Source organism: Pteropus medius, unplaced genomic scaffold (assembly GCF_902729225.1).
Source record: "Pteropus medius unplaced genomic scaffold, Ma_sr-lr_union100, whole genome shotgun sequence".
NCBI classification, from domain to species: domain Eukaryota; kingdom Metazoa; phylum Chordata; class Mammalia; order Chiroptera; family Pteropodidae; genus Pteropus; species Pteropus medius.
The window spans coordinates 12,555-25,108 of record NW_024346286.1 but is presented as its reverse complement, the minus strand read 5'-3'; positions in this window follow the sequence as shown (position 1 = coordinate 25,108).

Below are 12,554 nucleotides of genomic sequence, written 5' to 3'. Positions count from 1 at the left end.
GATTGGAATCATTTGTTTATCCAGTCTACCCTGCACTGAGAGCTCTTTGAGAGGGTGATTCACACCTGATCTTTCTCATAAGTCCCAGGCTCACTTCAGGGACCCTGAAGGCCCCTTGAATGTTTTCAGAATGGGTGACTTCACATGTATAAATTAAACTAGAAGTAAGAGGATTGATAAATGCCGAAGATAATATCTGTGAGTAAGATATGGATGGCTGAGGGGATACATGTATAGCAGGACTGTAACGTTACATTTGTTCTTAGTTCAGTAGCTTACAGAACACTTAGGTGAACATTATTATGTCATGTTCACTATGACAATGGTATAGAATTAGTATGTTGTAGACTCGGAAACTAAAGAGATATAGCTGTGGTACGACTTTAACCACTAGATGAACAGTGGTTAAGAGAAAATAATTTGGGGACTTTCATTGCTCTAAGTTTTCTGGAAAGGCTGATATAATGGCCTGGGTATGTGGGGTGGACTGTGGCTAGGCCTGGGTTTAAACTGGACTAGGCTGAGATCTAAAGTTAGCACTGAGTCTTTGGGTAAATCTTATAAATTCTCTGAGTTCCTAAATGCTAATCTGTAAAGTGAAGATAAGGCAATCAAGTCCATCTAATGTATGAAAGCATTAAATTAAATTGAAAAAAAAAATGGCATGCACAAATTGTCCAAGAAATCTGTGTGATAATAACAGGGACCATATTTTCTTGGTGTTGTATGCCCATGCCTTGGCTCAATGCCTAAGACATAATGTGCCCTCAACAAATATCTTCTGAATGAGTGAATACATATATGAACAATTTCATAAATAGAAAGTCTGAAAAGTTAATGCTGATAATAGGAAGAGGTAAAAATTAATATTGACTCAGTCATCAGTGTTCACTGTGGAGTCTTAGTCTCTCTTGACCAATAGTTAAAGGGGGGAAATAAAGGTATACAAAGAGGAAGGTGATAGTCTGATGGGAGGAGATTTCATATTTTCTGACAGGACAAGGACTAGTACTCCAGACCCCACCAACCTCACTCACTTACCCTTCAACATAGAACTCAGGAGAAAGGGGACTGAAGTGAAGATGTATAACCTCTGAGAAAGGATGGGCCATGGGTACCAAGAATTCAGTGAGCCCAAGGATGATGGCTATCTGTGTAAGCGAACCTCACAGGAAGGTTGTTAGGTCTTGATACTATACTCTCATCGGGTCATTTGTCCCCAATAATTTCCTTCCTCTTGTGACCTGGGGTAGGGGATTGAGGTTCAACAACATGAATGCCTGGGCTCTGCATGAAGCTCTCACATGAAGGGATATGCATGACACCTTTGTTAATCCCTTTTATGCTCGACTCCAGATTGTGAGAAGTGTCAGAACTTCGTCACCAACAATCATGCTGCCAATGGGCCTCTCTCACTCATTTTTGAAGGGCTTGGGGTAAACATGGGCTATTCCAACCACTCATCCCTCACTCTGCACCCTGGCCTGAGAATCAGACCATTAGGCATCACCAAGTCTAGGTTCAGTGTGGAATGAGGCATCTGATCTCACACTGGGCCTGCTCTATGGACCCCAGGATGGCCAAGACCCACAGGATGAGGAGGTAGCCAACAGCAGATACTCCTGGCTTGTGAGAATGAGCAACTCATTCCTTTTTCTTTGGGCTTCTCACTTCCCCTCTGTGGACTGGCGGGCTCTCACCTCCTGCAGGCTAGGACATGGATGGGAATAATGTGATATCTCTGTACACAGAGCAGGCTCTGCATGGACACAGTACTTCTGCTTAAAGATCAGAGGTTGAGAGGGAGCTCAGTGAGACACACAGGAGTGGCTCCTGCCTCTGGGCTCCTGACTGAGTGGCAAAGTGACTCAGATGTGTAGATGATGAGTAAGAAGCACATCACCTTGGGCACAGGTGACAATGGCATCCTTGCAGGCTGAAGTGCTTGATAACAATAGAGTTAAATACTTCTTTTGACTGCCACCTCCCCATCAAAAATGGCTTTCATTCCTCTTCTTCATCCTCAGACCACAAAAGTGAGAAACTGCTATGAGTATGTGATGGGAAGGATGAGTCTGGGCCAACTGCATGTGATAAGGCCAATAAGTGTCTGGGCCCCAGAGGCCATTCCTTCTCATTGTCCCTCTCTCAGCGGTCCCCCCAGTCCTATGTTCATCTTTTTTCTCCACATTCAGTACGCTTTCCTATCAAGGTATATTTTGGGCAAAAAAGATATAAAATATGGTATATGTTCTCAAAATATAAATCTCTATGCTAGACAAAATTGGGCAATGGAAAAGTCCTTGAAGAGGCTTGCCTCACTAGGGACCATGGATTCACACTTTAACTTCTGCAACAAACATTTATTCAACACTTACTATATTCCAGTTAGACAATGGAATTCATTATATTGTCCAGAGCCCCAAACCCATGTCCTTATGTTGGACTTATAGCAGTCAGATGTGACACAAATGATTTTAGAAACACTTAACTATAATTTTCCTATTTTGTGAGAAGGGCACAAGGACAGGACAACCTAAAACAAAGAATCTTTAACCTATGAGGATAGCAAAGTACCCTGGCCTTGTTCTAACTCAAACTGGTTCTGAAGTCCGTAGTTGAAGGAGGTTCAAGATGTCTGTGGGCATCCTTGCCTCCTGGCCCTGCCCCATTCTAATTTATCAGGGGTTGGAGAATGAGAATGCATTGTGATCCTTCTGTGTTATTGTGAAGTTTTCTAGGCAGGATGAGCACTGTGCATAGTACTTGGAGATGGGAGTTCACAGGACATTGCAAAAGAGATATAGGTATGGATAGTAGGTTCCCCGGGAGCATTGTGGGGAGTGGACGACATCAGAAAATGAAGGCTGTGGTTTTATCACCTGTGGTTTTCTTTCCTTCCACCTGCATCAACCCAGGTATGTGAACTGTGCCTGGGATGAAAAGCAGAACCTGTTGGCCTTTCAGGATCATAGGCAGGTTTTCTACTGAAACTCCAAGACATTAAGCCAAGGGTGTAAACTGCTGGTGCAGTACGAGGACAAGTATGGCCAGTAGATGGGTATCGAGCTGGGCAGCAAGTGGAAGAGACAGCTTATGTCAGGGATAGGTGAGCTCCACTCTTCTTCTTCAATGGAGAATTCTCCCTGGAAGTTTTCATGGTCCAACTCTTCGGCTGAATAAAATCCAATCTAAAGTTAATAAAATTTTATATGAGATGCTTCAGAAATTAAGGAGTTATTTCCTTTGCTTTCAACTCTTAGGAGCAAATTTTATTATTTTTATTTTTCTCCCAGTTTTTTAACACTTCATGCAGAAAGTATATGACAGCACATAATGCAGAAAGGCTTAGATGCAAAAAAGAAAAAAAAAATAAAACGAAAACAAACTTTCAAGCACTTACTAGCTCTGTCACCAAGATAGATCTTTTCCTGGAAATTTCTGCTGTTTCCTCTTATTTTCCATTATGTTTCTAAATGAAATGTGTATGTTAATAAGCATTCACTGACTATTTCAGTAAGTATTCGTGTGAGTTCCTGCTCTGTGCCACACAAGGTTCCCAGAGTGGGGAATGCAGGCTGAACATGATGATCAGAATCATCACTCTTGAGTTACTTAGGGTGAGGGATGGAAGGAAAGTTACACCCACATGCCTGTCATCAATCAGACAGTGTCCTGGAGAAAGTGTGAGAGCAGGGCATGTGGCAGATGCTGAAGGAGGGCTTTCTCAAAAGAGAACATTAACAGACACCTATGGGCAAAGCATTCTGGTAGATTGGGAAAGAGGTATTCTGTTTGAGGACTGGTTGAGGACCACTCACATCTCAGCATGAAGGATGAGGAAGGAGATTGTAGGGATGCCTAGCAGTCTGGAATGTAGAGCACATGATCCAGCTAAGGCACCAGGGATTGTCTCCTTAGTAAGGTGGGACAAAGGTGCCATTTTCAGTTGGAGTGTCATGGTCTCTGTCCTAAGACTGTGCTTTGTGAATTTTTGTAAAATAGGAAGTAGTAGGGAATTCCCTAAGAAATGATTGTATAACCAGGTGCTAGAGGATGGCAGATTGGCTGAAGATGGATAGGAGCCATGGGTGTAGGGAGTAGGGTTGGGGATATATTGTGCAATGCGTCTTTCTGTTGTATTTGAAGTGGGCGAATGCCAAATGAAATAAATCAAGAGTGAATACTTGGTGTGTGCTTGAGGAAGGACTTATTTTCACTTTATGATCTGTGGAATGGTGAGAGAGAACCAATTTGTGACCTAGGCAGAGCAGCAAGTGTGATAGTCTTACAGTCCAGCGGTTCCCTAATTTTTTGGCACCAGGATTCAGTACTTCTATGAAAATCTAATGCCTAATGATCTGAGGTGGAGCTGAGGCAGTGATTCTAGTGCTGGGGATTGGCTGCAAACACAGAAGTTTCACTGGCTCGCCCTCTGCCCACCTCCCATTGTGCATCCCTGTTTCTAACTGGCCATGGACAAGTACCAGTCTGTGACTTGATGGTTGGAGTCAGGCAGAGAGGCCACATATTGTATGATTCCACTTATATAAAAATATTCAGAATAGGAAAATCCATAGAGACGGAAGGTTGATTAGTCATTGGCTATGGCTTGTGGTGATGGGGTGCTTGGGTGGAGACAGTTAAAACTATGGATTGTTTTCCTTTAGAGTGATGAAATGTTCTAAAATTAGATTATTACGCTGGTTGCACATCTCTGACTATACTAAAAACTATTGAATTATATACTTTAAGTGGGATAATTGTATTGTATGTGAATTATATCTTAATAAAGCTGTTACCAAAAGAAAAACAAATCAAAATGGAATGAAAAGATAGATTGTAGAGGAATACTTTGTGAGAGACACAGCTTGCACTGTCAACACAATAAGAGTGATAAACCACAGAACTGGAAAGACAAAATGAAAATCGAGAGGTCAAAGAAAGGTCCAAATCTATACTTGAAAGGATCAGAGGAAGATTTCTAGGGCCTTTTGAAACACTCAACAGGCAAATGGAAAACTCTAAGAAACGTGAGAAAATGATGGAGGAAGAGTTCAGCTAGAAAACACGCAAACACATGGAGTCAGTTACCATGTGTTTGCATGTTTTCTAGTTTTCTCCTTGTAATTTATTTCTTGTTTCATGCCAATATGACCGGAGAAGAATCTTGATATTATTTCAATCTCATATTTCTCAAAATTTGTACTGTAGTGCAACATATTGTCTATCTTGGAGATGTTGTGTGCCCTTACGAAGAATGTATATTCTGCTTCTTTTCAGTAAAATGTTCTGAAAAGACCAATTAAGTCTGTTTCGCTAAAGCATCATTTAAGGCCATATTTTCCTTGTGGATTTTGTGTCTTGGTGATACATTCACTAATGTCAATGGGATTCTAAAGCCTTATCATTGTTTTACTGTTGATGCCTTGTTTTATGTCTGGCGATATTTGCTTAATGTATGTATTTACTTCTATTTGGCTATGTACATACTTTCAAAAGTTAAAATCTCTAGTTGAATTTACCCCTTTATCAATATAAAGTTTCCTTTTCTGTTTTTTTTTGTAACCTTTGTATTAAAGTTTATTTTCTCTATTGTAAGTATTGCTATCCCAGCTTATCTTTTTAAAAAAAATTTCATTTGAATGATATATCTTTTTCCGTTGATTTATTCTTACTCTCTGTGTGTCTTTTAATCTGAAGTGGATCATTTGTAGGCAATATAGTTTGGGTCTTATATTTTAATCCTTTAGGCCATGTGTTTTGATTGGAACATTTATTTTTAAGTTTCAAGTAATTAATAATTTTATTGTTCTTCTCTAATTTTTGTAGTTCTCTTTTTTTTCTTATTCTTTTGCTTTTTCCTCTTTATGTCGATGACACTCTATAGTGCTATGGTTGGAGTCATTTCTCTTTATTTCTTGCATTTCTTACAGATCATTGATTTATAATTACCATGTACTTCCCCTATATCCCATACATTTATAGCAGTCAGTTTTAATTTGATGGTCTTTTAAGTTTGAACACATTTTAAAATTGTCCTTTATTCATTTTTTTTATTTTTAAGTTTTTGTTATTATTTTTTTACCTATTGTGTGTGTATGCTTTGTGTATCTTTTATTTTAAATTATAATCACACAAGGTCTTCTTGCTTTTGTCTTTTAATGTTTGTACAGGTTTATAATTTGTTCATCCTGTCTTTTTACTATTTGCCTTTGTTATTAAGAATTTTCTCTTTTCCATTTTTTTCACTATTTTTACATTATTTTGTACTTTAACAGTTGGTTTAACATTTCTAATAAAACTCATTTTTTTCCTGTTCTCATTTAATGATGATAAACATAGATTTTTCCCTTTACTTCTTCTTCAATTCTAAATGATCGCTTTAATGGATTGTGAAATCCTGGTTGTAAGTTCTTTGCTTATCATCACATTGAGTATTTCCTGCTAACCCCTCCAAACCTGCAAAGTTTCTGTTGAGAAATCAGCTGACAGTCTTATGGGAGCTCCTTTCATGATAAATAGCAGCCCTCATCTTACTACTCCTTGTCTTTAACCTTTGGCATTTTAATTAGGGTGTGTCTTATTGTGGACCTGTGGATCTTGATTGGGATCCTGAGCTTTTTGGGCTTGTACATCCATTTCCTTAACCAGGTTAGGAAAGTTTTCAGTCGTTATTTCTTCCTATAGGTTTTCAACTCCTTGCTCTCTCTTCTGCTTCCAGTATCTCTGTGATATGAATGTAGGTATGCTTGATGTTGTCCCAGAGGTCCCTTAGACTAGCTTCATGTTTTCTTCCTACCTCATTCTTCTGTTCTGATAGGCTGTTTTTCATTATCTTGTTTTTTCAGATTGATAATTTGATCATCTGCTTCATTCAAATGTTATTTCCCACTATCGTATTTATTTCACTTATTGTATTTTTAATTTCTGAGTTATGTTTATGTTTTATATCTTTGTTGGAGATCTCACTGAGTTTGTTTTCTCATTATCTAAGTTTATTGAACATCCTACAACCAGTGTTTCAAACTTTTTATCTGCCAGATTGCTAGTCCCCAATTCATTTAGTTATTTTTCTGAAGTTTTGTTCTGTTCTTTTGTTCTGGGCTGGTTTTCTTGTGTCCTCATTTTGGCTGCCTCCATGAGTGTGTTTCTGTGTATTAGGTAGGGCTGCTTGTCTCCTTGTCTGGATAGAGTGGTTTCATGTAGTAGGTGTGCTGTAAATCCTACAGTCACAGTCTCATCTTTCTTCTGAACCTGGGGCTCAAGCAGTGTCCCTTTAGTGGTTTGGGCCATGATTGACATTAGCATGTCAATGATTGAAACTGACCCATGTGTTGACCAACTGAGACTGCTGGCTTTCACCACAGCTGATAAACTATGGTGCAGAGGCACATCTTATGGAGTAAGAGTTACTTTAGCTGAACTCTGGTGCCTGGCAGCAATGCTTTTTGGGTGTTTCATTTGTGGAGTTAGTTAATTGGTCCTCTGGGGTCGTCTGAAGTCAGATTTATTGATTCTGGGGCATCTTGGGAGGGTCTCAGATGCAAGCCAAAGACAACCATTATTTGTGACTGGCTTGAGGCCAATTGCTGGGAGCTACAATGTGATATTTGCTTGGTTACCATTTGAGTTGGCCTTGGAAGTTGTTGGGAGAGGGTGGTTTCATTGGGAACCAAGTCCACCTGCCACTTGTGCTGGGCTCGTAGCAACCTAGTTGACTATACAAACTAAGCCAAGTTTTGGTATCTTTATGCCAGATTGGGAGCACCTGACATATGACACAGCTTTTTCTTTACATGCTTAGTTACAGAAATTCTGTTCAACTAATCTTTAGTTGATTCTCAATGATGGTTGTTTCATGAGCTACAATTCAAGCTGATCATCCCTTGGCTGGGCTTTGAAACACTTACAAGAGCTATGAGACACATTGCTGCTTGTTAAGGTTTGTAGATCCTGTAAGAGACTTGAGACAAGTCTGCAGCAGGAGCTGAGGCAGACCTCCTTTGTGGAAGGGCTGCTGAAAGAGTTGAGTGGGGCAGACTCCAGGGAATCTCTAGTGAAGGGCCAACAGTGTTGCTAGGGGAGTGGAGAGTGTTGGTTTGGTTCCTGTCTGTACCAGGCCAGCTGGGTGAAAGGAGAATACAATAAAGGAGCTATGGCACCTGTTAGTTCTCCATCTCTAGAGACATTGTTTTGACCCCAGCCCTCTACCCCTAACTTTAAAGTTGTTTATTTAGTTTCTTCCTATAATTTACTGGCACTTTTGAGCTTTTGCCCTTTGCTGGAGCTCAGAATGAGTGAGAATGTCTCTGTGGGGGCCCTTTAAAAACAGCATCTGGTCTCTAGCAGCACTTAGTCTTTCTTAGAGAAAGCACTTAGTCTTATGGGGTCTCCTCTTCCGAACACTGTTTCCCCACACTCAGAAATCTTGTGTCATAGGACCCATCACTCCTCAGGAGAAACTCTGTTGAAGATATATTTCTTTTAGTCTTTTTAAAAATATCTTTTTATTTTCTAAATAGAGTTGACATACAGTATTATGTTTGTTTCAGGTTTACAATATAGTGATTCGATATTTTTGTAACTTATGAAGTGAATTCCCCAGTAAATCTTGTACCCATCCGACATCATACAGAATTATTGCAGTATGATTGACTCTACCATTTATTCTGTAATTACATCCACATTATTATTTTGCATTTACCAATTTATATTTCATAATTTATTCCTTTTTTTTTAACTCATCATCCCAAACACACTCCCATCTGGCAACCATCAGCATGCTCTCTGTATCTATAACTTTGTTTCTGTTGTTGGTTTATTTTCCTCTTTAAATTCCACGTGTAAGTGAAATCATATGGCATTCGTTTTGTCCAGTTTACTCCACTTAGCACAATGCCCTCTAGCATCGTCCATGTCATTGCAGATGGCAAGAGTTCATTCATTTTTATTTTGTTATTTCTGAGTAATATGCCATTGTGTATAACATTGTGATCCATTTATTCATTGCTTTATTCAATTAGCATCTCTCTGTGATCCATTTATTCATTGCTTGACATCTAGGTTACCTGTATATCTTGGCTACTATAAATAATGATAAAATAAACACGAATGCCCATGTTTCTTCAAAGTATTACTTAGGTCTCTTCAGATAAATACTCCAAAGTGAGGTAACTGAGTCTTTCTTTGTTTCTTTTTATGGCCTCTATTTTAAAGTTCATTTCCACATTCATAGAATGTCCTATTATCTCTTACTATTCTCAGTCTGTGTGTGTATTTTGACCTGAAGCAAGTCTCTTGTTGGCAGCATATCATTTGTTTGACACATTTAACCTTTTCTCATTTGAAGTAATTGTGGACAGATATGTAGTTATTGATATTTTATAATTCATAATGTTTTATCTTTTCTTCTTCTTAGAGAAGTCCCTCTAAAACTTCTTGTAACACTGGTTTTGTGTTGATAAACTTCTTTAGCTATTTTGTGTGTGTGTCTGGAAAGCACTTTTTTGATCCTTCGATTCTACATGATAGCTTTGCTGTGCAGAGTCATACAACTTTGTATATTTCCTGCCAATCCCTTCTGACTTGCAAAGTTTCTGTTAAAAATCAGCTACAGTCTCATGGGAGCTCCTTTATAGTTAACTAAATGCCTTTCTCCTGCTGCTTTGAAAGTTTTTTCCTATCTTTAACACTGACATTTTAATTAGGATGTGTCTTGATGGGGGCCTGTTTGGGTTCATCTTGTTTGGGACTCTGCACTCCCTGGCCTTGTGTGTCTATTTCTTGTCCAGGTTAGGAAAGTCTTCTGACATTACTTTCTTTTTTTATTACTGCGTTATTGAAGTATAACAATCAGTTGTTCATATTTACAATGTACAATTCAATGAGTTTTTTCCAATTATATTTGGCATACAATAATATATAAGTTTCAGTTATACAAATCAGAGAACTATCTATCTCACAAAGGGATCACCCAACTAAATCTAGTACTTTTCTAGCCCTTCACATATATATTACAACATCTTTGACTATTTTCCTTAGGCTTCACTTTATATCTCCATGTCTATTCTGTAACCATTCATTTGGACTTCTTAATCCCTTTACCCATTTTTTGCCATCCCACGCAACCCTCCTTCCATCTGGTAGTCCACAAAATATTTTCTTTATGAGTTTATTTCCATTTTGGTTGTTCTAGTTATTTCTTTTGTTTAGATTCCACAAGGAATGAAATCAAGTGATATTTGTCTTTCTCTATCTGACTTATTTCATTCAATGCAACACCCTCTAGATCCATAATCCTTGGACGTGCATCTTCTGCGTGACACAACCTGCTAGAAATAGGGCTTCACTACCAATGCAAAACAAAGTAAGTGAAAAGCCATCTGAGTGTGTAAAGGCGATCTGAGCATCATTAAAATCATGCATATTTTTATCAGTGGTACTTTAACTACAATATTGATGAAAAACGGTAAATGTCCAAAAAAAATCTGAGACCTTCTAAATTAACTTACATCAGCCAGAGTTTGAAAGAAAGAGAAAAATCTGTAAGTCTGTTAATGCCATTTCATTATTTCTGTTGGTGTGTTATATATGTTTATTGTTCATTAGTCTCTTTATTACTACCTTTCTTTGTGAATGACTATTTCTAGTGTACTTCTTAGGTTCCCTTCTCCTTTCATTTGCTGTATCTTTTTAAATTATATTGTCTGTGGTTAACTGGGGAATTAAGTTGGTATGTTTTGCTAGTAACATCTGACCATTTTATTTTTCAGCAATTCTGTTGAAACACAGTTATTAATCCTACTGGTACAAGAACTTTTGGGTTTTAAAGATAAGATTGATTTTATTATTGAAAACTGTTTTTGAAACATAGCTATTGTTGCTATGAAAGAAGCTTTAGAAACATTTATTAACAAATGACCTAGCATGCCAGCTGAGCATCTTGGTATTTAGGGTTTCCAATAGTATGAATACATACTATTTTGGAGGGAAAAAAAATTCTGAAAATTCTGTAACAAGTGTTAATCATGACCAAATTTTATTATACTATCGTATGGTTGGTCTTTAGTGATTCTAAAAAAAAAGCGTTTTCATCAAATAATTTTTAGAAGACAGTATTTCATTCTTTACCTAGTTGTAAGCTAAAGTGTTGTAAACTCTTCTGCCTGTCATTTGTTACTCAGCTAGTGATTGCTTCAATCCATAGAAAAGACTTATAAGTGTAAAGAGAGGCTCATTTTTTTTCTTGTTCTTATTTTGAGAAAAACTTATCTTGCTCCCACAAAATATAATGATTTTAAATTTTAAGTATTTCTCTTTCATTAAAATACTTTTAGAACATTCAAGGAAAACATCAATCAAATAGATATTCTTCTTTCTCTATAAAATTAATGTAACAGATGGATACATATTATAAATCCTCAAGTTTGAAGGTTTACATACTAAATATCAATCATTACATAATATCTTTCCCATTTCATGTTTATTGAAACAGATTGGAGGAAGTTAGTCAGGACATTGAGTTTATGGAAATATTAAAAAATATATTTTGCCTTTAATTTATATTTCCATTTATCTGACCATAAACTCATTTATTTTGTTTGATTGTTTGTTTGTTATGAAAGTCAATACATCTAATTCTCAGGTAATATACTTGATTGATAAAAAAGTTTCTATCCATTACATGCATTTGAAAATAGAGCAGCACTTAGCAAATTATTTGTTTACCTTTTAGTCACCAATAACTGGAAATGTTACTAGATGAATCAGTAATTTTATTTAATTATCATTTATGGTAAGTAATTTGCTTTCATGTGTCTATTTAAATGCTTAACTATCATAAATGGTGGTGGAGAAACTCAAAGAATCAATGTGCACATCGCAACATAAATTTAATTTAAGTAAATCTTTGTTGGACTGAAGCACTGATAATTCAAATCTTATCATTTGAAGCTTTACAATTCAGTGTCATTAAGTATTCCCATTGCTGGGCAGCTGTCACCATTTATTATGTTCCAGAACTTTTTCATCACCTGAATATAAACGCCTTACACATTAAGCACTCGATTCCATTTTCTTTTTGCATTTAGCTCCTAGCAACCAATAATCTGATCTCTCTCTCTCTCTCTCTCTCTCTCTCTCTCTCTCTCTCTCTCTCTGGAGGTACTTATTCTGCACATCTTATAAAAAGGCAATTAGGTACTAAGTCACCTTTTGTGTTGGATATGTTTCACTTAGAAAATGTTTTCAAGGTTTATCCATGTCATAGGATGTGTCAGAACTGTATTTCTTCTAATTACCTAATGGTATATTGTGCAGATTAACAATAGCTATGGTGTTATGTATATTCATTAACTCTTCCCATGGGCATTTTAGTTACTTCCTCCGTTATCTATTAAAAATGGTGCTTCTATTTACATTATTTTCAAATATAATGGATACAAATATTCCAGTTAACGATATCTGGTGTTTACATTTTTGATTTTCCAAGTCTGATATTAAGGTTTTTTTTTTTTTAATTATAGGGAAAATGTTTTTGAACCCTTCTACCA